This window comes from Mustela nigripes, chromosome 12, assembly GCF_022355385.1.
Source record: "Mustela nigripes isolate SB6536 chromosome 12, MUSNIG.SB6536, whole genome shotgun sequence".
Classification (NCBI taxonomy): domain Eukaryota; kingdom Metazoa; phylum Chordata; class Mammalia; order Carnivora; family Mustelidae; genus Mustela; species Mustela nigripes.
In genome coordinates, this window is record NC_081568.1 from 108,331,613 (window position 1) to 108,359,556 (window position 27,944).

Consider the following 27,944-nt stretch of genomic DNA (forward strand, 5'->3'; position numbering starts at 1 on the left):
CAAAAAGACATACGGAAGGCAAAGAAGCATATGAAATGGTGTTCCACATCAAATGTCATTAGGGCATTGCAAATTAAAAGACATAAGATATCACTACACACCTATTAGAATGGCCAAATTCTGGAACACTGACATCACCAAATGCTGATGAGGATATGAAGCAATATGGACTGTCATTTGTTACTGTGAGAATGCAGAATTGTACAGTCACATTGGAGGAAGACACTTTGGTGGTTTCTTGCAAAACTAAGTATACCTTAACATATCATCCAACAATTTGCACTCCTTGATATTTACCCAGAAGAATAGAAAACGTAAGTCTGACAAGAAAAAAATGCACTCAGATGTTTAAGCAGCTATATTGATAGTTATCAAAACTTAGAAGCAACCAAGGAATCCTTTAGTAGATAAGTGGATAGCGTGTTACCTCCAGACAATGGAATATTACTCAGGACTAAAAAAAAAAAAAAAAAGAAAAAAGAAAAAAGAATCAAGCCACAAAATGACACAGAGAAAATTTGAATGCATATTAATAAGTGAAAGAAGCTAATTTGAAGAGGTTACTGTATGATTGTAACTATATGACCTTCTGGAAAAGGCAAAACTATGAAAACTATAAAAAGATTATTAGTTGTTAATGGTTGATCAGTCAGAGCACAAGGGATTTTAGGGCAGTGAAAATATTCTGTATGAAATTATAATGATGGACATATATCATTATATGTTTTTCCAAATTAAAGAATTTACAAAAACCAAGACTGAATCCAAATGTAATCTACGGACTTTGAGTAATTTTGATATGTCAATGTAAGTACTTCAGTTGTAATTACTGTAGCATTCTGATGGGGAATGTTGATAATTGGAGAATCTATGCACGTGTGGGAGCAGGGAGTATATAAGAAGTCTCTGCGACTTCCTTTAATTTTCTTGTGAGCATTAAATTTCTTAAAAAAAATAGTCTTACTAAAGAAAAATTATCAATAAGGAAACTATAATACATGGTATGTGTCCTTATAAAATCTGGGATCTAATTATAGAAATATACTGCAAGCCATAAGAAGTTAAGTAACAAACATAAGACACGGTCCATGGTATTTTATGCTTAGTGAGTCAAGAAAGAGCTATGAATTCAGAACAAAGACCTTTCTGAATGACCTGGAGTTGCCTCGGAAGACTGAGATGTTTGAGATAGGAGACTTAAGTTGATACTTGATGGATAGTTTGGTTATAGGGAAAGGATAATGAGAAACAACATTCATACCTTTAAGTAATATCCCCACTCTTCTTGTTCTGAAATTAGTATAGTAGTTTGCTGCTCTTAAAAAAGATGCTAGTGTTGCTTTCTCAGAGGACTGATGTGTAATTTTTACTTAGTGTGGACAATCTTTATAATATTACAGTACTGTGTTTTAAAATGTACTTGAAAAACAATTTTTGAATTTCACAAGAAAATACCATTCTAAGGAAAATTTTATATTAAGTAAAACTGGTCTACTCCTTCCAGGTTTAAAATGAAAAGGCAGGTCATTGATTCAATGTAAACATCACAGTATTATATTCTTTTTTTTTTTTTTTAAAGATTTTATTTATTTATTTGACAGAGAGAGATCACAAGTAGGCAGAGAGGCAGGCAGAGAGAGGAGGAAGCAGGCTCCCCGCTGAGCAGAGAGCCCGATGCGGGACTCGATAAAGGAAATTTTAAAAATTAAGGGAAAAAAAGTCTGTAACAGACTCTGGGTTCCTTGAGAATAATATCTGGTTTTACTTATCGATAACAGGAAACCTAGCACATGGAAGACACTCAAAAAAATTTTTTTTCTATCTTGATTTTGAAATAATTCTATCTTACATCTAAGCCTCACATTAAACATAGGTGGTTTTTTTTTTTTACATTTTTGATGATGATCCTCAAATAACCAAGTCATTGCTATTATACTATATATATTTCTTATAAAACATAGCACATAAATATACATACATATACATTTAAACCATAAAAGTCTGCATGTATGTAGATTCTAAAATGTGGTCAAAGATTATTGTATATATTATTTATATTTAAGAAGTGGTGATTGATGGGCAGAAGAATTTAGAACGCACTAACTTTTATGCATACAAATTTATAGACCAGCATATTTTATTTTTATTTTATTTATTTATTTATTTTTATTTTTATTTTATTTTTATTTTATTATTCATTCCCTTCTGAACTTAATTATCTGAATGACTGATTTTTCTCACAAGCATTATTTCATCTCACCATATTTTCAAATGTTGTAAGTTATTTCTTTCAAATAATCAGGGAAATGATTCTTTTTTAAAATACAGGCTGGTATATTGCTAAAATCTTGTTCAATTTAAAAAGTTATTGGAAAGATGTTATTAAAATTCTGAGATTCATTCTGCATTAAGACTCATTTATACTGATTTTGACAGCTTTTTAGTAACATAATGTTGATAGAAAATTAATATAAAACACACCTCAATGTTATTTAAAAAGCTCTAAGCCTGTTGAGTAACAAGACATTTCTATAAATTGCTCAGTTCTCCATAACACACACAGCTGAGCTACAAAGACTGATATATATGATGTAAGCGCCATGTTCCTTCATTCATCTACTGATGCAGTCATGCCTCAGTCTTCTAGTTCCTTTTAATGCCATTCACCATTTGCTGACTCCCACAGCACGAGTGATACACCATCTCTAAAATCTCTCACTGAAATACTCTACTTTCTGAGCACATTTTGTATCCTTTCCTTTCACACGCTAAAGAATGCCTTTTCCCCATGTCATATATAATTCTACAACATTTTGAGACAGCATAAATCCCACTACTTTCTGTCAATTCCCTCCTTCAGGGCTCTCCTCACCACACCCTACATTTCACGATTTATGATAATCATACTCCTGCATGCTATTTTCTCCATGCTTGGCCAGTAACCGAATAATCTCAATAAAAACAAACAAACAAAATCCAATGCAAAACTAAATTAAATCCCACCGCTGGGGAGGATGGTTTCACTGTACATGCATAATGACCTCCTACATATTAGTCAAATTTCCTTCCATGTTCTCTCCCATTGCAACCAACTTCTTATTCCTGATGACTTGCTCCACACTAGTCTCCAACCTTTGCTGTTGACCTCCCTACCATCTAATCTTTGACCAATTTTACAGCTATCTTTGTAACGTTTTTACAACTTTTTCCAACAACTTTGAAATTTACAACTTCAAAGCCTGTAATGGCCTTCAGTGGTCCTTAAGTAGTAGCCTCAAACCCCTTAGGAACTTCAAAACTTGACATTACACAGCCTATTCATCTGCTTCTTATTCTTCTCTTCAGCACACTTACTCCACAATGTCCTTTCACTTCCTCAAACATGACAAGTTCGTTCTCACCTCCTCTCAGGCCTTGTCTCACTCCTGTAGTTAGGCTGCTGGTAAGCCTATTCTCATTTCCACATAGGCCCTCCCTCTTCTCCAAATCTAAAGTAGATTCACCATTACTCCCAGAGCTCGTTGTTGTCCTACTAATTTTCACCATGTGTAACTGCACTTTTGTATTTTTTGTTTCTTGCTCACTCTCCAATTCTTCAAGTAGACTCTATGTTCCAGGCAGTAAGAAGCATTGCTATATGCCCAAGGCATAGCACGGCACTTGGAACATAGACGTTGCTCCATAAGTATTGGTTAAATAGATAAATAATTTAATGAAGCATGCTGTTACTCAGCAAATATAGTCACTTGAGAGCATTATATTTTAAATACTAGCACATAACCAGAGAAAGAATCCATTAGATTCTTAGATAAGAATCTAATGGATTTTCTTAAATCGTCAATGGATTCACATGTTTTTCAGAAAATATTCTGTCAATATGTGATTTGCTTCTAATACAGTTAAGAGTATTTTCACTTCTCCAATACAGATCTAACTGTGCAATCGCTGATTGTTGTACTTTTAACAGCCAGAAAGAAGTGAATACATCATATGGTTCTAATATAACCATATATATGGTTCTAATATTAGAACCATATATAATATGCAGAGGTGGAAACACGGCCACAGAATTTAAAGGAATCTCTAAATGCTACGTAACTAGTAAGTAGCAGAAATGCTACCAAGATCTAAACATATATCTTCCACCTTCTTTTTTAAAAACTGTAGTGAAAAATCCTCCAAAAGTTGTTTAGGTTTTACCTAACTACTTATTAAAAATATGATGGCATAGAGTTTTAATAAGGTCTTAAATTACTAGGTTATCTTAGCTCTCATATTCTGACAATAGCTGAATAATACTTTCCAGCTCAATAGGACCCAGTGTCTCTTTGCTGTAGTTAGTTTCCACTAAGCCTGAGACATTTGTAGTATAGGAGTGTCCCCTGATCCATGAGGGATACATTTAAAGACCCCCTCCCCCATGGATGCCTTAAAGTGCAGACTGTATCTCACCCTGTACATACTGTTTTTTTCCCTATACATACATACCCATGATAAAGTATATTTTATAAATTAGACAAGATACTAACAACAGTAAGTAAAAATAAAATAGCACAATTATAATAATACACAAACTAGAATGTAACAATATGTAGAATAAAGCAAATATAACAACCAAGTAATAATAATTATGTGAATGTCATCTTTCTCAAAATATCTTACTGCATTGTACCTGCCCTTGTCCTCATGATGATGGTGATGAGATGAGGGGAGGTGACTGACATAGGCACTGTGGCGAAGAGTGACAATATGTTAGGAGAAGGATCATCTGCTTCTGATGACCAGATGACCCTCACTGAATCTGCTGAAAGTGGAATTGTGGATAAAGGGGGACTACTGTGTCAGTTCTCTTCCTCAATGCTCCTCATAGAGGTCTTCCTATATGATGAACCCTTCCTTCCTAATGCACTCTTATTTAATTCAGCTATCACTTTAAATTTTTAAATTTAAATTTAAATAATTTAGCTACTTATTGAATTTAGCTATCACTTTAAACTTACTAAATTGTATTTAGTTCTTGACTGAAGGCTGGAGAGAAGATCAGATCTGTCCATTGAACTGTTGCCCTAAGACCTCCAGAAAGGAATTCATAAAAGAAATATAAGGAGATAGGCAGGCAGCTTTCAGGTCGAATCTCTGTGCACCCAGAGTAATCAAACAGGCAGAATTTGTCATAATTACATTCTTTTCTAAAACGAATTCAAATATATAAAAATAAAAATTATGTGCATACATAGTTCCCCCTCAACCCAATACTTGTTAATATACTCAGACAATAAATTTTATTTGGCCTCCATCCTGACCACCACACTTTCCTAATTCCTTCCTGTCCTTGTCTCATTGTTTCTTCTTCCTAGAGCACATCTTTTAGTTAACTCAAAAATATTGAGACTTCAACAAAATAACTGTCAGAGAAATGTTTCCAACTAGGCAGGTTTATTCAATTAAAATAAAGAGAGCTCTATTTTATTGGAATAGGTAATGTTCTAGAGTTCCAAGACACAGATAATTGCATCCACAGGTCTTGCTGTTTTTATTTATGGTTTTATTAAATTGTATTGCTTATTACCATGTGCAAGTCTATAACCCGCGCTCATTCTGCTTTCTTTTTCTATTTCTTTGTTCCTAAAGAATATTATGCCTCCATGTCTATTTCCAACCCCTCATTCATAGGTTGTTTTATGTTTTTTTTTTTCCTTTCCTTTAGTTTGTATTGTGAGTTTTTCCACTGTGTGGAACCTTTATATAGAGATCCCAGAGAGCATTAGCAAGGCTAGCATTAGCAAGGCTATTCATAGCTCGTCTCTGAATTTTAAAAAGGTACAAACACAGTTCTCCCAACAATAAGCCTGGCTCCGTTCATCTACATGCCCATCACATTGCAAATCTCTTGATCTACAAGTGGTACGAATCTCAAAACGTATCAGCTTTGTTACCATGGGCAAGTCAAACGTTTAAACTACAATTTCTTTAGGGGTAACAATACTGTCCCTATCTAATCCATAAACTATTGTGAGGCTCAAGTTACATAGTCACTGGAATGCAACCTGTAATAGATAAAGAGATACAGTAAAATGAGTTATCATTAGGTCATTATTCACTAAGTCACAGGTAGAAAGTAGTAGCACAGACAAGCATCTGTTCACCACCGATAAGCCTCCAAAATGTTTTAAATGTTTTTGCCAAGTCTTCCTTGGCTTCTCTTTTACTCAAGAAAATGGCAGCATAGAGCTCAGAGATTAAGGTCAACAGTTTACCTCAATTTTTAACTTGTCAAGTTTATTAAAAATATAAGTTTGTTTTCAGTTGGATCGTTACAAATAATACAAACTTTACTGTGTACATTAAAGACTTATTTTAATTTTCTCAGATTAAGTTTCATCTGTCTATTTTAAATGTTGTATTCTTTTCTAATTTTTTTTAAAGATTTTATTTATTTGATAGAGAGATCACAAGTAGGCAGAGAGGCAGGCAGAGAGAGAGGGGGAAGCAGGCTCCCTGCTAAGCAGAGAGCCTGATGCAGGGCTCAATCCCAGGACCCTGGGATCATGACCTGAGCTGAAGGCAGAGGCTTAACCCACTGAGCCACCCAGGTACCCCGTTTCTAATTGTTTTTTTAATAAAATTTAGTGTTAGTATCTGTTTGATGGCTTTATTATTTCTAGGGCCACAATAATCTCATCTGTTTGGAGCCCATTTACTCAAGCACTGGAACTTACACATTATCTTATATAAATCATTGTTAACTTGTTTAAAAACTTATATTATTGTGTGCTATTTCATTTCTTTTAAGTTTCAGTTATAATTAGCAAATACTTCTAAGTTTCTTTCAAAAGTTTAAATTATGTATATGTGTTTGAAGCTTTGTTTTAAATGGTCAATTTGATTTTTCAAATGTATTAGGTATGAAAGTAAATGGTTTGGGGTGGGGGGGGGAATAGCCTTTACAGGCCCCTGGGTGGCTCAGTGGGTTAAAGCCTCTGCCTTTAGCTCAGGTCATGATCCCCGGTTCCACAAGCCCCGAATCGGGCTCTCTGCTCAATGGGGAGCCTGCTTCCTCCTCCTCCTCCTCTCTCTCTCTCTCTCTCTCTCTCTGCCTGCTTCTCTGCCTACTTGTGATCTCTGTCTGTCAAATAAATAAGTAAAATCTAAAAAAAAAAAAAAAAAAAAAAAAAAAATAGCCTGTAAGGCAGTAAGGGACAGTTAATAAAACAGTTTGGTTACTGGCATAACAGAGTTCTGATGTAATATCCTAAAATCAACTGAATTCAAAAGATACCCTATCCGAAGCAGTTGTCAGTGATTGCCAAGGAGGGAAATGCTGTCCTCATCAGAATCGCTGCGGGAAAACCCGACATTGTGAGCTCCTAATAGGACAGTTGTTCTCAAACTTGACTGTACATGAGAGCTTCCTGAGGAGCTTTGAGAAAATAACAACAGCAGCAACAAAGAATGCCCAATCCACACTTCAGACCAATTACATCTAACTCTGGAGGTGAGACTTAGCCTTGGGAAAGTGGGGTGGTTATTTCTCCCAGGTGATGCTAGTGTGCAGTCAAGGTTAAGAACCAAGTTAGCCAAATTTGAATATGATCAAGCCTATGGAGATAATTTCCTTTTACAGAAGGGAATTCAGGTGAGAGACAAGAGCTTTTCAAATTTGAATGTGTATAAAAATCACCTAAGGATCTTGTTAAAATGAGGATTCTAATTGTGGTCTAGGGAATAGCCCAAGATTCTGCATTTATAATAAGCTCTCAGGCTCTCAGCTATCTGGAAACCATACTGCTGATTGGCATCCATATTTTAATTAGCATTGGGATGGAAGACATGTCAGATGACACTAAGAAGCATCAACGAACAAAGCAAAAATGTGAGATTTGTCAAAGGAAAATTGTTTTAACATTTTTTAGACCCTTATGGGAATGTTTTTTGTACTGTCATTATGCTGTCATATAAACATTTTTTATTAAGACAAACTATCACAAAATTTACCATTTTAACTACTTTTAAGTGTACCATCCAGTGGCATTAAGTGCATTCACATTTTTGTACAACCATCACTACTCTCCATTTCTGGAACTTTTTCATCATTTCAAATTGAAACTCTCTACTCATTAAATAATAACTTCTGTTTCTTCTCTCCCACCAGCCTCTGTTAACCACTAGGTTACTGTCTCTATGAATTTCAATATTCTAGGTACCTCATATAAGTGGAATCATACAATATTATTTATCCTTTTGTGTTTGGCTTGTATCACTTAGTATTGTTATCTCCTAGATTAATCCATGTTATAGCATGTATCAGAATTTCACCCTTCTTAAAGCTGACTAATATTCCAATGTTCTGTGTATACCACATTTTGTTTATCCATTCATCTGTTGATAGACATGTGGGTTGTTTTTACCTTTTGACTATCATGAATAATGTTGCTATAAACACTGGTGTATAGCTTATCCTTTCTTTCTTTTTTTTTAAGATTTTATTTATTTATTTATTTGACAGAGAGAAGGAGAGAGAGAGCGAGCGCACAAGCGGGCAACAGAGGGAGAGGGAGAAGCAGATTCCCCACTGAACGAGGAGCCCAATGTGGGGCTTGATGCCAGGACCCCAGGATCATGATTTGAGCAGAAGGCAGATGTAACTGAGCCACCCAGGCACCCCTAGTTTATCCTTTTGTAAACAGCAGAAATATTTATAATCTTTATTAAGAGATTCAAAAAAAATTGCTAATTTTGTAAGGTTTATCATGGCATTGTGATTGTAAGATAAAATGTCCTTTTTTAAAAAGAAATATGTAGGACTGAAATAACTTGGTATTTAGAACTAACTCCCAAAATATTTCAGCAAAGAACAACAGGGACAAAAAGTGATCAGTAAAGCAAATGTGGCAGGATCTTGACAAGTGGTGAGTCTGGATGTTGGGTACATTGGATTGATTGATGTATTTTGTTCTTTTTTTTTGTATATTTTAAAATATTTAAATACAGAACGAAATACATGTGATCTTCATTTTCAGATTCTGTATTTGTGAATTTGTCCACTTGCTGAAATATGTTAGTAATATCAAAATCAGTGTTTGTGGTGCTTTTGTGGTCATTTGCAAACATGAACAGAGTATTGAAAAATTTGAGTCCTCCAAAAGCATATTTTCCCAGCTAAGGTTAAACAAGGCTACATTCTGCCATTATGATTCAGCTCTCGTATGTCAAACAAATGTCCTTTTTGCAGTCTATTTAGTGTTGTATTTTCTGCATTTTGTGCATTTGTGCTTGATATTGATGATTTTGCTGTTTGAAATACCACCCTCCCTTCCAAGTGTAGTACTGAAGTGTTAGCTAGTATTCCTAAGCTCAAGAAGGCTGTGGTGCACCTTATGGAAAAAACAAAATGAAACAAACAACAACAACAAAACATGTTGGATAAGCATTGTTTCAGCATGGGTTATAGAGCTGTTAATAGTGAATTCAGCATTGAGGCTAAAATACATTAAATAAGGCATCTTTAAACAGAAACACACATAAAACAAAGTTACTTATTGGTCTATTGAGAAAACATGTGGTTTGTAGAGCCAAACAGTGTTTGTAGTGAACTAATAGAAGATAACTACTGCAAATAATGAGGATTGACTCTATTCATGAAGCACTTAGTAAATTTCTCCACTCAAGAAATCTCAACCTGAGTAGTAAGAGTAGAACGTAAGACCACACATGATTGTTATATAGGTGGCACTGCACATAGGAGTTAAAGGTGACCAGAGGAAATAAAAATGGCAGTAGTGTATGAGTAACCCAGACCAGAAACCTGGGGACAGACATTTACAACTTATTCCCCATCACTCCCCATATATAATCCATCACTGTTTCCTTTGGACATCATCTGATAAATAATATGTTTCTATAATCCATCATTTCTTCTGTCATTGCTTCTGAATATTTTTAATAACTTCCTAGCCATTCTTCCCATATCCAATATTGCCTTTCTCACATCCATTCTATTGACCAAGTCCATCATGAAACATTATTTAAAATGCCACCCTGATTAACATAATTCAATGACTCCAAAAGACTCTAGCAAGGATTTTTAATCCTTGTCCAAGACTACTGCTCAGGGATTAGCATCCCATGATACTGTATGTAAATGTTAAAATGTTGGTAAATGGTGTCTCCCTCCCCCAAGGAGAAGACACAGCTTTTTGTCCTTCTGAAACAAATTGTGCCAAATATTTAAAATCCAAGGTCCTTAGCAAAGCTTAGAAGACCTAATCTCATTCCTGTTCCCCTTCCAACCTTACTTCTCATCATTCCCTATTTATGCTGCACCAGCATTAAACTGCTCATGGTCCCCAGCACACCCTATGGCTGGGTTCATTACAACCACATTCACCAAAATGCTCTTTGACCTCCCATTCCTACACTCTACTTGGTTAAGTTCTCCTATTCTTTATAACATCCTTATCTAAAATTTTGAAATGAATTCGATGGTTTAAAATAATAAAAATACCAGTGTATCTGAGCACAGGGGGTGGGATACAGTGGTATGAAGTGATGTCAGAACATCAGAGAGGTAGTCAGGAACCACATTATGGGGAGTTTTGTAAACTGGACTAGTTAAGTTTGGATTTTATTCTCATGAAGAACCATCACAGAGCTGTAATAAGGGAGTCCAACATTAGCCGATTTCTGTTGAAAAACATCATTCCGATGTATAGAGTAGACTGTACAAGGAGTGATAGGCTGAAGTAAGGAGACTGATTAGGATGATGTATTTTTTTTTAAGATTTTATTTATTTATTTGACAGAGAGAGATCAAAAGTAGGCAGAGAGGCAGGCAGAGAGAGAGAGAGAGAGAGAGAGAGGGAAGCAGGCTCCCTGCTGAGCAGAAAGCCCAATGTGGGACTCGATCCCAGGACCCTGAGATCATGACCTGAGCTGAAGGCAGCAGGTTAACCCACTGAGCCACCCAGGTGCCCAGATATGTATTCTTGTTTGCAAGATTGAATGGATGGTAATAAGCATTACAGATATGTAATCCATAGGGAAGAACAGGTTTTCTATGGGATAGATTGGGTTTAATATTTAATCGTACTGCATTTTAGGTATTTGTAAATACCTTGTTCCAGAAATCTATTTCTAATTCTAGGGAAGTTTTGTTTTCAATGAATAAATAGGAAGACTATCTTTAAAAGAAAATGTTTACCCTGATGATGTTTATGAAATAATTCTGTGGACATAATAAACAAAGTGAGATCAAGTCTTCTGAGCCCATCTGGAATATGATTTACATTTAGTAGAATTATCCATATAATGTTTCAGGTTTTCTTTTCTGGTCAAGCTTTTATGGGTATCGATGGTAGCGATTTATGTACAACTTGACTTGAGTCATTAAAATCAATCCATTTTTAAACAAGTGGCCCTCTAATAAAGCTATAAACAGGGCCATCTGGATGGTTCAGTCCATTAAACATCTGCCTTCTGTTCAGGTCATGATCTTGGGATCCTGGGATGGAGTCCCACATCAGGCTCCTTGTTCAGCGGGGAGACTGCTTTTCCCTCTCCCTCTTTCTCTGACCCTCTCCCAGGCTTGCACCTGTGCATGCACACACACTCTTTCTCTAATAGATAAATTAGAAAAAAAATTTTTAAAAATTAACAAATTCTTACCAAATTCCTTTTGAAATTATAGGCTGTAATTTTTAAATTCACAGTTGAGAGAGAACAATGACTGTCATTCCGACTCTTGAATTAAGATGACAGAGTTTGGGCGCCTGGGTGGCTTAGTGGGTTAAAGCCTCTGCCTTCGGCTCAGGTCATGATCCCAGAGTCCTGAGATAGAGCCCCGCATCGGGCTCTCTGCTCAACAGGGACCCTGCTTCCTCCTCTCTCTCTGCCTGTTTCTCTGCCTACTTGTGATCTCTGTCTGTCAAATAAATAAATAACATCCTTAAAAAAAAAAAAAAAAAGATGACAGTTTTTTTTTTAAATCTTTTTGCAGAAAATAATTTTTTGGGTAAATGTGGAATAAATATGTCTATTTACCTTAAGTTGAACACTAAGCATTATGACTCAAATTCAGTTACCTCACAAGGAGACTACTTTTCACTACTTTCTTTTATCTACTCCTTGGACTTAAGTTGCCACACTATGCACCACGGAGACAATGCTTGCCCTTGCCCTCTTAGCAGTTATGTATGGAGGCCAGATTGACATATCAAATTGGATGTCTAATAGAGTCTCAGTTTTCACGTGGTCCACAGGAGCTCCTTCTTACTCTCTGAAGTAATTTCTATCATTGCTTCCTCCATGAGCTTTCACTCACTCAAACTTGCTTCAACTCACTCATTTAAAAGCTCTGGCTGACTTTCATGTCCAGCTGCTAGTGTTTGCATTACTGTGCCTCCAGACTCTCTCCTCAAAGTTTAGAAACCCACTTTGAGGCCAACACCATCTGACCAGTGACTGGGAATAGACAAGCATCTCGGCTCTCTCCCTGGCAAGGTGGGACTATCTGGAACTATCTGTGGAGCTATTTCCCAGAGTTTTCACACAGCAGTAACCTCCAAACACTCACTGGTCCAATGGCTGACACAGAGCATCCATCCGGGCAGGCTTCCCTTATTTCACCTCCACACTTCCCCATTCACATTCCTCCAACTTCCCAAATTCACTTTTGCACTCGGGAGTCCTTGTGACTGAACAGAATCCAAACTGAGATCTCCTACAAAACCAATCTTCTTGGGAGTCTCTCCTACATCAGTCAGTGAAAAGTCCAATTCTACCAGTTGCTGGACTAAAATCCAAGGTGTTATTCTTGCTTCTTCTCCTTTTTTTCACATCTCACACTAGCCTCATCAGAAAATCTTATAGAATCTATTTCAGATATATCTAGAATTTTGACCAGTCATCTCCATCCCCAGTGACTGTGCTCATCTGCTTAGATAGCCATAACAAAATACCACAGAGTGGCTTCAAAAACAAGCATTGGTTCTCTCTCAGTTGTGGAGGCTGAGAGTCTGAGGCCAAGGTGCCAGTGGGTTTGGCTTCTTCAGAGGTCTCTCTCCTTGGCTTGTCTTCTTCCTGTGCCCTCACACAGCCTCTTCTGTGTGTACATCCCAGTGTCTCTCTGTGTGCCCTAATCTCCTTTTCTTATAAGGATACCAGTCACGTTGGATTAGAATCCACTCTAATGGCCTTATTTTAACTTAATTGCCTCTTTAAATGTCCTATCTGCAAACAGAATCACATTCTGCAGTACCATGGGTCAGGGATTCAACATATGAATTTCCCAGGGATTGAGTTCAGTCCATAAGAGTGAGCCTACCCCTACTGACCCCAGTTTAGTCAAAGCCATTATCTTTTTCTGCCTGGAAAATCAATAGCCTCCCAACTGTCTGCCCTACTGCCCTTTTCCTTCCTGCAGTCAATTCTCAATAAAATAGCCAAAGTTACCTCACTGAATCTCTGCTCAAAACCCTTTACTGGCTTCCCAACTGACGTAGAATAAAATCCTGTGACCACCACAAGCCACGTTGCTCTGACTCCTTTCCTTTCTGGCATCACATTCTATTCCTCTCCCTTCCCATCACACTCCTCCAACCACACTGATTCCTCTCTGGTTTTTGAGCAAGCTTGGCAAGTCCCTCATCAGGGCCTCTACATATCATTTCCTTTATCTAAAATGATAGTCCCTGCAACATCTCTATGGCTGTCTCTTCCTCTCGCCAGGTATTTAATCAAAAGGTACCTCAGGGGGCACCTGGGTGGCTCAGTGGGTTAAGCCTCTGCCTTCAGCTCAGGTCATGATCCCAGGGTCCTGGGATCGAGCCCCGCATTGGGCTCTCTGCTTAGCAGGAAGCCTTCATCTCTCTCTGCCTACTTGTGATCTCTGTCTGTCAAATAAAAAAATAAAAATCTTAAAAAAAAAAAAAAAAGTCACCTCAGGGAGGCCTTTCCTGGGCATTGTATCTAAAATAGCAACTGCTCTCTGATGCTTCACATCCTACTTCCTTGCTTCCTTCCTTTTTTCTTCTCTTTAGCACTTATTATCTTCTAGAATATGTATTTTACATGTTTATATGGATTATTTTCTGTCTCACTAGAATATAAGCTTTATGAGGGCTAATATTTCTGTGATATTCCAGTACCTTGAACCATCCCTGCAGCATAGCAGGTGTTCAAGAAACATTTGTTGAGTGAATGAAAAGTTTTCCTCACCATTCCAATAAAATCTTATTTGTAAGAATTTGACCTAACGGTGATTTGCCTGAGTATTACAGAACCTTCTGTGCATATCACTGCTATAGTTTTTTTAGCAGTTTTTGTCTCCAGTATGTGATACAGACTGTGCCTATTTTGTTATAACTAACATCAAAAGTGAATTTTATCCATTGTATTTTATATAATACAATAGATGAAGATATAGGAAAATAATAGATCGATGGGCAGCACACCGAGATTGGCAGCTTCAGGAAGATTTCCAGAACAGCATCACCATTTTGATGTTTAAAGGGGAGAATACACATTCATTTAGCAATGATCCCTTATTATGAATGTGCCAATCACTCATTTAAAAGCTGAAGGAAAGATAAGTAAGGTCTGGGCTCTGCCTAGAGTCCATAGGGAGTCTTTCCTTCTTCCTGTTTTGAAGTTTTAATTTCTAGCTTTGTGGGGTTGCAGGGAAGCAGGAGGAGGAAGAAGGAAGTAGAGATGGAGGAAGATGAGAAGAACGAGGAGGAGGAGGAGGACCAATCAGTCACACATTAGTAGAACTATTTTTCTAAGCAAACAGAAATACAGAGAATAATGGTTCTCTTAGCAGTTAAGTGAGAACTGTCTTTTCATGACGGAAAGGCCAGGAGAAGGGGGAGTTGTCCCTAAAATGATGCTTTGAAGTATTCTTGGAAGAGTCATATTGTGTCTTACCTTTGTTCTAGTTTTGACGCAATCCATATCCAGTTCATTATACGAGTAATAACACAGTGATCAAACAACTTTAATGAGGCCCCTGCTATTTCTGCATTTAGATAAGAATGCATTCAGGATGAAGAATTTTTAAACTGAGGGCAATTGCATATTGACCAATATAGATTTCTTAAACATGGCTTGCCATCCTAGTGAGAAGCCCATTTGTTCGTTTTTGTTTTTGTTTTAATTATTTATTTATTTTGGTACATGTGTCTGTGAGTGGAGAGAGGAACTGATTAGGGGGGGGTTCTTAAACCTAGGTATGATTATTCTAGTCCCAATGTTTCCTCACAGGCACATAATAATTGCTGTTAACAATGTACTTTTCTAAAGTTCAAAGCTATAGCACAAGTAAAATAAATGTTTATAGATATCAGGTCTTACAGCCAGTAAAATTGAAACAAACATTCTTAAGTTGCTCCTCAGAGATGCACACAATTAATTGAAGACAGATAATTGCATGTGTAATGGCTTCTTGTACACTAAGTACCTGTTTACAAATCAAATTATTCAATTTGGAGTCTCAAGTGTGTGCTGTCTATGCTCAATTAACCCCTTATGGCTATGCATAAACACCTAGTTTATAGAAACGTGGTCTTTAATATTTTTAAGATCATTTAAATTATGACTTGAATTTATACAACAAATTATGAAGTAAAATTCTGTTACTATTTCCTAAGTAAGGAGATATAACATATCAAATATTGCTCTGAGTCATTTGCTCCTATTGTTTGAGGCTTACATCTTTATTTGTAAAACCTGCACTGAAACAAGTTCTCCATGCAAGGGGCATGTACCCTAAGAGATATTACAACATGCCTGACGAAAACCTGAAAAGGCAATTTTCTGAAGACATTTGAAAGTGGCAACCAAGCTTCTGTAAAGGGCTACCGCTAAGAGTACAAAGTAGGTGTATTAGAGGTATTCATTTAATCTTACATCCATTTGAATCTTACTGCACAACGTATGTAAAGAGCCACAGAAGGAGGGGAAAGAGAAAGAGGGTAGGATCCCTGTATCTGACATGCATTAGTTCCATTTGATGCGTAACTCTTTTTCTTAAAGATTTTCTTTTTTAATTTATATATTTGACAGACAGAGATCACAAGTAGGCAGAGAGAGAGGAGAGGAGGAAGCAGGTTCCCCGCTGAGCAGAGAGTTCCATGCAGGGCTCCATCCCAGAACCCTGGGATCATGACCTGAGCCCAAGACAGAGGCTTTAAACCACTGAGCCACCCAGGCACCCCTGATCTGTAACTCTTAAATGCTGCAGGAAGCATAGGGATGGTGCTCTGAGCAAAAACCTTGTTGTCACATAGATTTTAAAGTTACCTCCATACATCAGGAAATGAACAACAAAAATATTTGCGTCCTCACCTTTAACCTGTTTTCCTAGTTGTAGAAGTGTACCAATAAAGTTACTGAGCTCAGGTAGTAATGTGAGAATAAAATGTTTGGCATGTCCTAAAAATGCACGGGCAAACAAAACAAAACAAAAATATGCTTCACTGTGGTCTAAGTTAAGGAAAAGTTATTTTTTCTATTTTGTCATGATTTAATTTCTATCATCTTTACAGAGGGTAAAACTGGAGGGGGGGAAAAAAACCCTCATAAATAGGTAATGAGGCAAAGGCAAGTTGGCAGGGCAAAAAGAAGCAGATCAGTTTATGATTCATACAGTGAAGTGAAACTGTTTCCTGAAAGGTTGTGTGGCCATGTGGCTAAATAAATGGCAGAGTAAGAGGGTTAGAGGCAAACTGTGGAAAGTATGCAGTGGATAAAAATTATACTTATTACTGTGTTCTAGATTTGAGGCTTAGTTTCAAAGCAAAAAATGCCTTTGATGTGAATAAAATGGTAAACACTAGGAAAATAATTTGAGCTTTTCCCTTTAATTGTCATTTATTTACTATTAGACTCTCGAACTTTAGGAAAATTTGAAAGGACTCTTCTCTTCAGATGAGAACAAAGGAAAACAGTCAGACAGCACTTGGCATGAAGATGGAACATATACCTATTTTATTTTTATATTGCCCTTTAAAAAGTTTCTCCTCGACAATAAAATTTGCTTTTTAGTGGTAGTAAATCAAAATACAGACATATCCCAGGCATTGCTTCCTCAGGATGGGAAGCTTGATAGAAGGTTAATTAATTTCCTGAACATCACTCTTTTTAGCACTCACTTTAGTGACTGAATATTGAATGCTTGAATTGGGTGAAGTTTGTGAGTAATCTACATTCATTTTATTCTGTTTCTGAAATATAGTGACATTATACGTGAGGCTTATAGGCTCAGGAAAAACAAGGCTTTCGAAAATGAATTTTCTCTTTGTTTCCTCTTACTCCCTCACTTTCTTCTTTCTTTTCTTCTCTTTCCCCTCCCTCCTTTCTGCCTTTGTTTTTCCAAAAAGACATCAGCCGTGTTCCCGATTTATGTTTCTATTAAAAGGAAGAAATTCTTCACAAAATGTTACTTTTACATTACAGGTGACTTATGCTCATGATGATTTGACTACATATGTTTAATATCTACTATAAATTAATTTTAAATAGAAAGGAATAGAAAAGACTGATTCTTTTATGGTAAAAGAATGGAACACTAATTGCATGTGCACCCATTTTTGTGGCTAGGTGGGAGATACATATCGAAAGATAACCGTCCATGAGCTGTATGCCTTGCGCTGCCCTTTGGGAATTACACTTCCTGTGGTCGTTGCACATTTCCCGCAGTGATCCAAAGCATTAGGGTTCTGTGACCCTGATCCATCCCAGGCTCTTCTGTCACGGAGAGAAAGCCTTTCAATATGCTTTTGTTGTGCCATTTTCTCCATGATCAGCAGCTTGTGTTTCATGAATGCGTCGAGTTGTCAGCTAAAGTATATTTGTTATACAGTCATAACTAGAAAAGGAGATGCCTGTAATTCCATTAGATGGAAGAGGATTTAAAATATTACAAATTTATCAAATATTCATTACTGGAAAGCTGATATCATTACAATAGCTTTTCAAAAGAGTTGTGGCTTTGCTTGTGTCTGAAATAGTGGCAAAGAAATGGGAAAAGAATCTTATTTACTCCATCTGTCTCATTTTGCACTGGTTCCATTCCTTTGTATTATAACTCATTTTTAACTTGTTATTTTTTGAACACAAATGTTACTTAGAACATGGTGGTAATGCAGAGGAAAAGAATGTAGTTGAGAAAATTGAGACATAAAATCAGCAAATAGCTATCTTAAAAATATTGTGAAAGAAGAAAAATTGACACATGTCGAATATTGATATTGGCAGAGCCAGCATTTCTTTTAAAATGTGGATCAGTTTTCCAGACAGAGACAGAAAAACGTGACTTGTTGCCAAAGGCATTACAGTAACCTTCATATCATTAATAGATAAGAACATTTGCAGATGTCACACGGACTAATGGCAAATGTCTGAATTTTCTAAAATAGCATGGCCTCACAGAATCTGACTCTTGTTTTGATTTTTATTTCCTTAAAGAACATATGATATTGAAATGTCCTTATCTTTTATGTTTTCTACCACTTCTGCTGGTGAATATATAAACAAACAATGTTTCTTTCACTAACCTGAAGAAAAAGTGTCAAGATATCTAACCTCCAGATGTCAACTCATTTACTAAATTAAATGGATATTTTCCACATTCCCCTAAAATTAAGAAATGAAATTTGGTATTTCTCATGTTTATCTGCCACTTATCATTATGTATCAGAATTCCTTAGTTCTCTGGTTTATTTTGTAACAAGACAATGATAATCTTGTGTGGAACAATGTAGAAGTAATGTCTATTTTAAGTATTTCCAAGACACAAGTAATAGTGCATGAGCTCTGATGGCCTGTTGTGTTGGGCACAGCTTTCACTAGAGTATAACAAACTGCACTAACAGTATTATTAGCTAATAATTCTAGTAACCATTCTAATAACATTAGATGGATATCTGCCTTATACCAAATTAAATATAAATGATATTAACTCAGATTAACAATATCAATTTTGTTTGACAAATAACATTTTTTTGCTGAAACTAAATTGCCTTTCATGATGTCATAGTTTTTTCTTAGGCATAGGCTCTTCCAACTGTCATAAAATTTGCAATTTCAAAGTATACTGAGATTTTTATGTGTAGAACAGTGACACCATTTACTGTTCTCTTAGTATGAATTGTGTTATTGTGTCCAGTCTGTTTTTCCCCCACCAGCCTGTGACAAAACAGTACTATTGCCAGCTCAATCATATAATAAACACAAATGTAGCCACTCAAATACAGTGGTATTTGGTCTTAGGTATCCAGATAGTCTAGCATACACTTAAAAAAAATTTAGGGTTCTGTTGCTGAGTACTGAGGGATTTCCTAGGATATGTTTGAAAATTCTCAGAAAGCCATAGAACTCAGTAGGGGAATAGTAAATTAATTATAAACACAATACAGGAAAAAACAAACTTAAAACTACCATCCCTCAGAACAAATTCAAGTCAATACACAACGCAACAAAAAAATGAAGTATAAAAACAAAATGAAAAATTCTCTAAACATGAGGTTAGAGTGTCAAAATGAGAGAAATTTAAGAAAAGTGTATAAAAACAAAAGCAAACTAAATTTATAAAAATGAAACTATGGAGTAGCAGTTACAATGCAGGTTCTTTTATTTTTATTTTTTTCCCTCCCTTATAGAAACATAAAAAGAGTCCATTTGAGGAATAATGCTGGAAGGCAGGTTGAGTCAAATAGAAGGTGGGTTGGGGTTAGAACAGAATGCGGAACTACCAGGGCTCAAAGAATATCCAACCTACTTCTAATTGACTCCAAACCAAAAACAAACTCAAGTGGGGAAGGAAAGGTCAAATATGTTCAAAACTCTTTTTTTTTTTGGAGATTTAGTTTTGTTTGGCAGTCAGATCCTTATCCTTTGATAAACTCTCCTTGGTAAATTGACTTCCACCTAAGTTAAAGATTTTCTTTCTTTTTAAATATTATCTTCTATTTTTAGCATCATGAAGCAGAAAGTTTTCCCTGTTTTTGTCAATTAAAAGAAGCTGCCTTGCAAGAGAAGGAAGGGCCTTAACTGTCTGACCTTCCTGTAGAGAAGTTTGATGACGATGGGACTAGAACCTTCAATGATGTTCCACAGGAGCGTTATCTCTGTATTACCCCAAACTAGTGTTTTGCTTCTGTGGCCACTAAAATGCTATTTCAGTTGTAGTTTAATACAGAAATTTTGTAGTAATGTCAGCATTACTTTATTTCAACCAGTTTCTTTTTTAAAGGATTTTCTCCAAATTACAATTTAAAGCAAATTCAATTTTGTAACATGTCACTGGACAAACTGAGTCCCAAATTGCATTTTAATTTGAGAAAATGTAAAAGTAAAGTTGTAATCAGAACTTCCAAGATACATACCTGAGATTTGCTAAATGTGAAAGCTTTTGAAAACAGATTCTTTACCTGTACCAATAAATTTCCCACTTGAGATAATAAAAATAACTGTAATACATGTAACTATTGTATCTGTTTCCTCATATGTTTGCTTAAATATATTTTTCAATGATATAATTTATGCCCTCTCTACTGTCCTGATTTCCAATAAATAACATAAACAGTTTCCACTCTGTTCTGTAGTATGTTAATTAAGTCCTATTACTACATTAGGTTATTAGAGAAGCCAAAAAACTGTGAAAAGCTTAACATTAACCCAAAATCAAACCATCCAAATATTATCATTAACTCTTTTAGTTTTCAATTTTCCATTCCCCAAAATATATGAATATTTGTAAGAAATTCCATTGGTTCATTCCAGATGTCCTCTACAGCCTCACTGACACATGTTCATGGTATCTTCTTAAAAGCACCCATGAGGCTCTGTCTGAGAGCTTTCTTCTCCAGGGAGCAGTTCTTGGGAGATGATGATAAAAATTAAAGGTTGACATGTTTAACTTCTTTGAAATTCAGGTCAGATGAGTCTAAAAGATTGTTGTAGCCCACTCCTATGAGCTCCAGGACTCCTCCAAAGAACAACTAAGGCTGGAAAATTTGCCATGAGCCTGCCAAAGCTCATCTCTCCCTGCCCAAGCTTCTTTTCTTCCCCCTCTTCTTTTCATAGACCTGCACTATAGTCTGAAGACGGTTTAACTCCCCTGCTTCTCCCATATTCTTCATAGGTGTTTCCCCAATAAATATCTTTTCTGTCTAATCCTATCTTGACTACTTTTTAAGAAAACTAAACCAACAGAGGTAGTGCCAGGAGTAGTTAGAGAAAATAAGAGGAAAGTTTTGGGACTGGCCAACTGATCATTCAAAGGGCAAAGATACCATTGGCAAGAGAAGGAAAACATTAACAATAAGTTACAATACCGCTCTGGGGACAAGGGCATTTTGGACTCCCAGTGAAAAAAGGAGTCATCGTGGCCAGAGTAATCGACTCTCATAAGCAGAAGGTGGTGATACAACTGTGGCAGGTACAGATACTTATGGAACCTGGTGATCTGTATGTGCTCCTCAGTATGCTCATGACTACTGTAACTGTCAACGGGCATTTCTAATTAAAACTGCCAACATTTTGGACCTGATACTACATTTGTGCTGTACTCACACTTTCCCACGGCTGCTCTCAATAAATGACCAAGCATGGGGGATTGCTAATGTCAGCACTTTTTGCAGTAGCTAAGACAACTCTAATGGGTAACCCCACTCTCCCATTGGCCTGACTGAAACTTTAAGAACTGCATTGTTGTTTCAGACTCTTCCTATCAAATCCTTTCCACTCCCCTCTCTGTTCACAGGGGTCCTCCCTGTATTGTATTCTATATGCTCCCTGTGCCTACTCTTTCTTCCTTTTTCAAAATTCCTTCACAAGAATTCCTCCAGTTTGTTGCTCATCTAATTTCAACTTGGTGTCTGCTTCTCAGAGTACTCAAACTAACACACGCATGTTTAACACCATTGTCTAGAGGGTCCCAGAAGGAACTGAGCCCAGTTGTACACATTAATTATTAACCTAAACATTAGCATATCTTGTTTTGCATACTTTACATTCCATGTTTCATCTTCCAATTCATGTACCAATCTTTCCTGAGATTAAATTGATGTGGTAGTTTTAAAGTAAATCACGACTTCTCAAACTCAACACCCCAAAACAGATAAGTCAAAAAATAGGCAGAAGACTGAAGAGACACTTCTCCAATGAAATACAAATGGCTAGCACACACATGAAAAAATGTTCATCATCATTATCCATCAGGGAAATTTAAATCAAAACCACATTGAGATATCACCTTATACCAGTTAGAATGGCAAAAATTAAGAAGACAAGAAACAACAAATGTTGGAGAGGATGTGGAGAAACCCTCTTACACTGTTGGTGAGAATGCAAATTGGTGCAGCCACTTTGGAAAACAGTGTGGAGGTTCCTCAAAAAGTTAAAAATAGAGCTACCCTATGACGTGGCAATTGCACTACTGGGTATTTACCCCAAAGATAAGATGCAGTGAAAAGAAAGGCCATATGCACCCCAATGTTCATAGCAGCAATGTCCACAATAGCCAAACTATGGAAAAAGCCAAGATGACCTTCAACAGATGAATGGGTAAAGAAGATGTGGTCCTTATATACAATGGAATATTACTAAGCCATCAGAAAGAATGAATACCCAAATTTTACATCAACATGGATGGGACTGGAGGAGATCATATGGAATGAAATAAGTCAAACAGAGAAAATCAATTATCATATGGTTTCACTTACTTGTGGAACATAAGGAATAGCATGGAGGACATTAGGAGAAGGAAGGGAAAAATGAAACGGGTGCTCAGAGGGGGAGATGGACCTTGAGAGGCTGTGGATTCTGAGAAACAAACCGAGGGTATTAGGGACGGGGGTGGGAGGATGGGTTGGCCTGGTGATGGGTATTAAGGAGGGCACATATTGCATGGAGCACTGGATGTTATACATAAATAATGAATCTTGGAACACTATACAAAAAACTAATGACATATTGTATGATGACTAACATAGCATAATAAAAAATAATAATTTTTTTTTTAAAAAGTCACTAAGGTTTTGTACTTCTTTCAAGAGGTAGAACCTAAACATTCACCCCTTGAATGTGAGCTGAAATTAATCACGCAAGTCTAATAAAAAGAATGTAACAGAAGTTGTGGTATGTTCAGTTGAGAGCCAGCAAGGGAACTAAGGCCTCCTGCCAACAGCTATGTATGTTAGCCCTGACAGAAGCAAAGCTCTTTAGTTAAGGCATCAGATGAAGGTCTGGTATCACTGCTGCCCAATATCTGTACTCCCAACTCTCAGAAACTATAAGATAATGTTTAAGATACTATGGTTTTAGGTTATTTATCACAAACAGATAAAGAACACACCCTTAAGTTTACCACATAGACTCAAATTTTTTTCTCAGGATCTGGAGGAATATAAACACACAACTAACACAGAGGTATCTACATAATGTAGATAGTATTCTGGGTAAATGTAGGTTTCTTATACATATGAATCATTTAGTAACAAGTTTTATTTTTTACTATCAACATTTTGAAAATTTTGTAAAAATCTCTCTATATAGTATCATATAAGTCACTGTACAGTATCCTATTATTTAAATGTCTCAATGTATTCAAGCAACATTTTTTTTGTGAGAAACTGAAGATATTTTTCATTTTTATGTGCCTGTTTACTTATTTAAAAAATGAACAAAATAATACTAGTTGAAAACCATTGATGAAAAATGTAAAACATTTCAATAACCGTGTCTTATTTTGTGACATAATTCATAATTATACTCATCTTATAACTATAATTAGAACAAAAGACAGACGGTAAAGGTTTAAAATGATGTGTTTATTAAAATCATGTAGGCTGCCAAATAATTTCTCACCATCACAAGTGTCCATTCATTAGCTGCTCTGCTGAGACAGGGTCGATAAAATTTGAAGGTGGATAGATAGAATGATAAGTAACTCCAGTGTCTAGATATAAATTGCACATTTATTATCTAATGCGATGAACAATTGTTACTTATAGTTTCACAGTTTTACCTTCCTTAAATATGATAAAAACTTTCTAAGAAGTCCCAGAGTATTAGCTATTTTTCTATAAAAAGTGAATTAATAATGTAGATAACATTGTCGGTGTATGTAGGTTTCTCATATTAGACATGTCTCTTCTGCTTGACAGGATCTATCTCAAATAATCTTAAGCACACAAAGAGGTCGTATTATGAGATTAACAGAGTGGCTCATGTAAACTAAGGAGAGGAATTTACTAGACATTGAAGACAAGAAAAGACAAGGACTCCAGTGCCATAAATTTGGTTATTTTTTGATTGATGTTCTCTAAATACAAGTAGGCTTGCTCTAATTTTTGGTCTATAAAATCCCCAAGCAACAACAAAAATAAAAATAACAACAATAACAACCATAATTTATTGAGTATGTACTAACTTCCAGGTTCTCTAGATCTATTTTACTATTTTACCCTGTGTATTCTTCACAGAAATCCCAAGAGGTAACTACTTTTATTATCACCAGTTTATATATGTGAAAAGAGACACCAATATGGTTATGCACCTACTGTGTGATAAAGAAAAGAATCAAACTGAATCAGACTGATTCAAGAGGCTCCATTATATTGCTGCTTTTCACACTGAAGTCTTGAATCCCTGAGAGACACTAACTTGATTTTCTGAGGAGCAAGTTCAAATTCATATAGCATGTACTCCTTTCCCCAGCATGGATCATATGCCTATACCTAATTCATTCAGATGTGGCTGGAGGATTGGACCACATTGTGCTGGGTTTCCTCTTGAGACAATGAGGATAATGGAATCAGTGGAAGTCTTTTCTAGAAATAAAAACAGTATGTGGTGAGGTATAAAATAACATAGAACAAATGAGAAAATATGAACCAGTATGAATTTTTTGCTACATTTGGATGAATAAACAATGGTAACTTTTTTTTTTTTTTTTTTTTTTTTTGGTTTTCAATGGATAAGTAGCACACAAAAGGCACACAGTGATTAAAGATGTATGACTTCTTATCTAAAAAATATGACAACAGATTCAAATCAGAAGAAGCCTAATTTTTTTTTAAAGATTTAATTTATTTGTCAGAGAGAGAGAGAGAGAGCGAGCACAGGCAGACAGAATGGCAGGCAGAGGCAGAGGGAGAAGCAGGCTCCCCGCCGAGCAAGGAGCCCGACGTGGGACTCGATCGCAGGAATCTGGGATCGTGACCTGAGCTGAAGGCAGAGGCTTAACCAACTGAGCCACCCAGGCATCCCAGAAGCCTAATTTTTTAAATGATAGTCTTTGCTATAACTCAATTTTAATGTACATTTTAAAGTTGAAGGGCACAATCCTGTACAACATTAAACATCTCTGAGAGTTACATTTGATGCTGGATAGAGTGCCTGTAAGAGGATTGAAAGTGAATTTATGGCTTGGGTAAAAAAGTGCAAGAAGGATTATAGTAAGAGGTGAGTAAAGTGTACGATCCTTTATGTATGCACCTATATAAATGCCTGTACTAAAAGAGATTTTCTAAAGTGGTGAGAGTTTTGTTCCAATAGGGACATTTATCTCTTATCATTTCCTTAGTAACCAAGAGTGTGTGTGTGTATAAAATTATTAGCCCAAGTAAGGATTATATTTTGTCCACAAAGAGAGAAAAATTGGTGATCATCAAAGTTGGATATTACATGGGAAAGTAAAAATCATCATCATCATTAGATGATGATGATGATTATGATGATTATTTGGTTTGGTATTTTTACTGATGGCTTTTTGTTTTATTCCCCTGACCATGGTCAAGCTTATCCATTATTTCATGAAAAATCAAAAGAGTGCCAATAGATTCCCCACATTAAGGTAGAAATTTAACTAACCTGGTAGAGGTGATTGTTTTCTGAGATAAAAGGTGAAGAATCCTAACAATCTAGACATATTAAAGGAGGACCAAAATTGAAAAAGGAGAATGAACCCAATTCTTAAAAATAAAGGTAATTGAATTTAAGAAGCATAATAACTTAAGATGAAAAAAAATTCTTTCTTTCTTTTTCCTTATCTTCTTCAGTTTGTTTTGGTAATCACATTTAAAAAGTTTACTCCATAGAACTAGTATTCAAAATCCAACCCTGTGTGACCCCCCCATACATTTCTTATTTACAGTAAAAACAGGATATGACTCAGACTGTTAATATGACTTGAGAAAGATTTTTTTAAGTATAAAAGTATACATCATATATAATAATTTCTTTGAAGTCTGGGTTGAGTCAGTTTCAAGCTACGGGTATGTGGAGAGATTAGAACTTTGTCTCCTCAGGGTTTCCTAAGATACTTCTGAAATTTCACCCATGGTAATGCTGTCTTTTTTCTTTGTGAGTCTTCTATTGATTTTCATCCTTCCATTGCAAAAACTTCACATTCAGGTTCTAATCTTCAGATTCCTATCTTGTTTCTTTTTATTCTAACTGTATTTAACTATATGTTTCTGTATAACAAATTATACCAAAATTAAGCAGCTTAAAACCACAGATGTTTCTGACTTCACACTTTCTATGGATCTGGAACCAGGTATGACCTCTGTGATTCGAGACCTCAGAGGGCTGTGATTTTGTCTAGGGCTGCATTCACCTCAAGGTACAAATGGATCAGGACCCTTTCCAAGATCACTTGGGATCTGTTGGCTGGATTTTATTCTTCCACAGGCTGTTGATGGAAATCCTCAGTTTCTTTCTTTCTTTCTTTCTTTCTTTTTAAGATTTTACTTATTTATTTGACAGACAGAGATCACAAGTAGGCAGAGAAGCAAGCAGAGAGAGAGGAGGAAGCAGGGTCCCTGCTGAGCAGAGTCTGATGCTGGGCTTGATCCCAGGACCCTGGGATCATGACCTGAGCCAAAGGCAGAGGCTTTAACCCAGTGAGCCACCTAGGCACCCCAGAAATCCTCAGTTTCCTAACTATTAGCCACAGGTCAATATATCAGTTCCTTGCTAGCAGCCCTCTCCATCATAGCAAGCATGTGAGAAGAGTAAAACAGAACAATACAAACAAAACAAAACAACGAGAAATAGGAAAGTCACAGTCTTCTATAACTCTCCTTCTCCTTCTCCTCTCCTTCTTCTTCTACTCTCTCCCGGCTCATGCGTGCGCACACTCTCTCTCTCTCAAATAAATGAATAAATAAAATCTTTTTTTAAATATAAAATTCAAGGGGTGCCTGGGTGGCTCAGTGGGTAAAGCCTCTGCCTTCAGCTCAGGTCATGGTCTCAGGGTCCTGGGATCGAGCCCCACATCTGGCTCTCTGCTCTCTGCCTGCCTCTCTGCTTACTTGTGATCTCTCTCTCTCACTCTCTCTCTGTCAAATAAATAAGTAAAATCTTTTTTTTTTAAGTGTAAAAAACTGAAAAATGAAAAAAAAAAAGAAATTATATCAGCTTTGCCATATTCTATATATGAGAAACAAACTACTGGATCCAATACACCCAAGGGAGGGGATTTCACAAAGTTGTAAATATCAGAAGGCCAGGATCATTTAGAATCATTATAGAAGTCTACCTAAAGCACTACTCAGGGAGATTTTATTTATTTAATTTCATTTTTTATAGGTAAGTAATTTTAGACTTACAGAGGAGTTGTTAAGAATAAAATCCCTGGGAATAAACTACAAGAGGTAAAAGACCTGTATATTGAAATCTATAAGACATATATGAAGGAAATTGAATACAGCACAAATAAATGGAAAAACATTTAGAGCTCATAAACTAGAAGAATTAATGTTGTTAAAATGTCCATAATATCTAAAGCAATACACATATTTAATATCATCCCTATAAAAATTCCAATGGCATCTTTTATAGTAATAAAACAATCCTAAGACTTACATGAAAACACAAAAGACCTTGAACAGCCAAAGAAAACATGACAAAGAAGAACAAAGCTACAGGCATTGTACTTC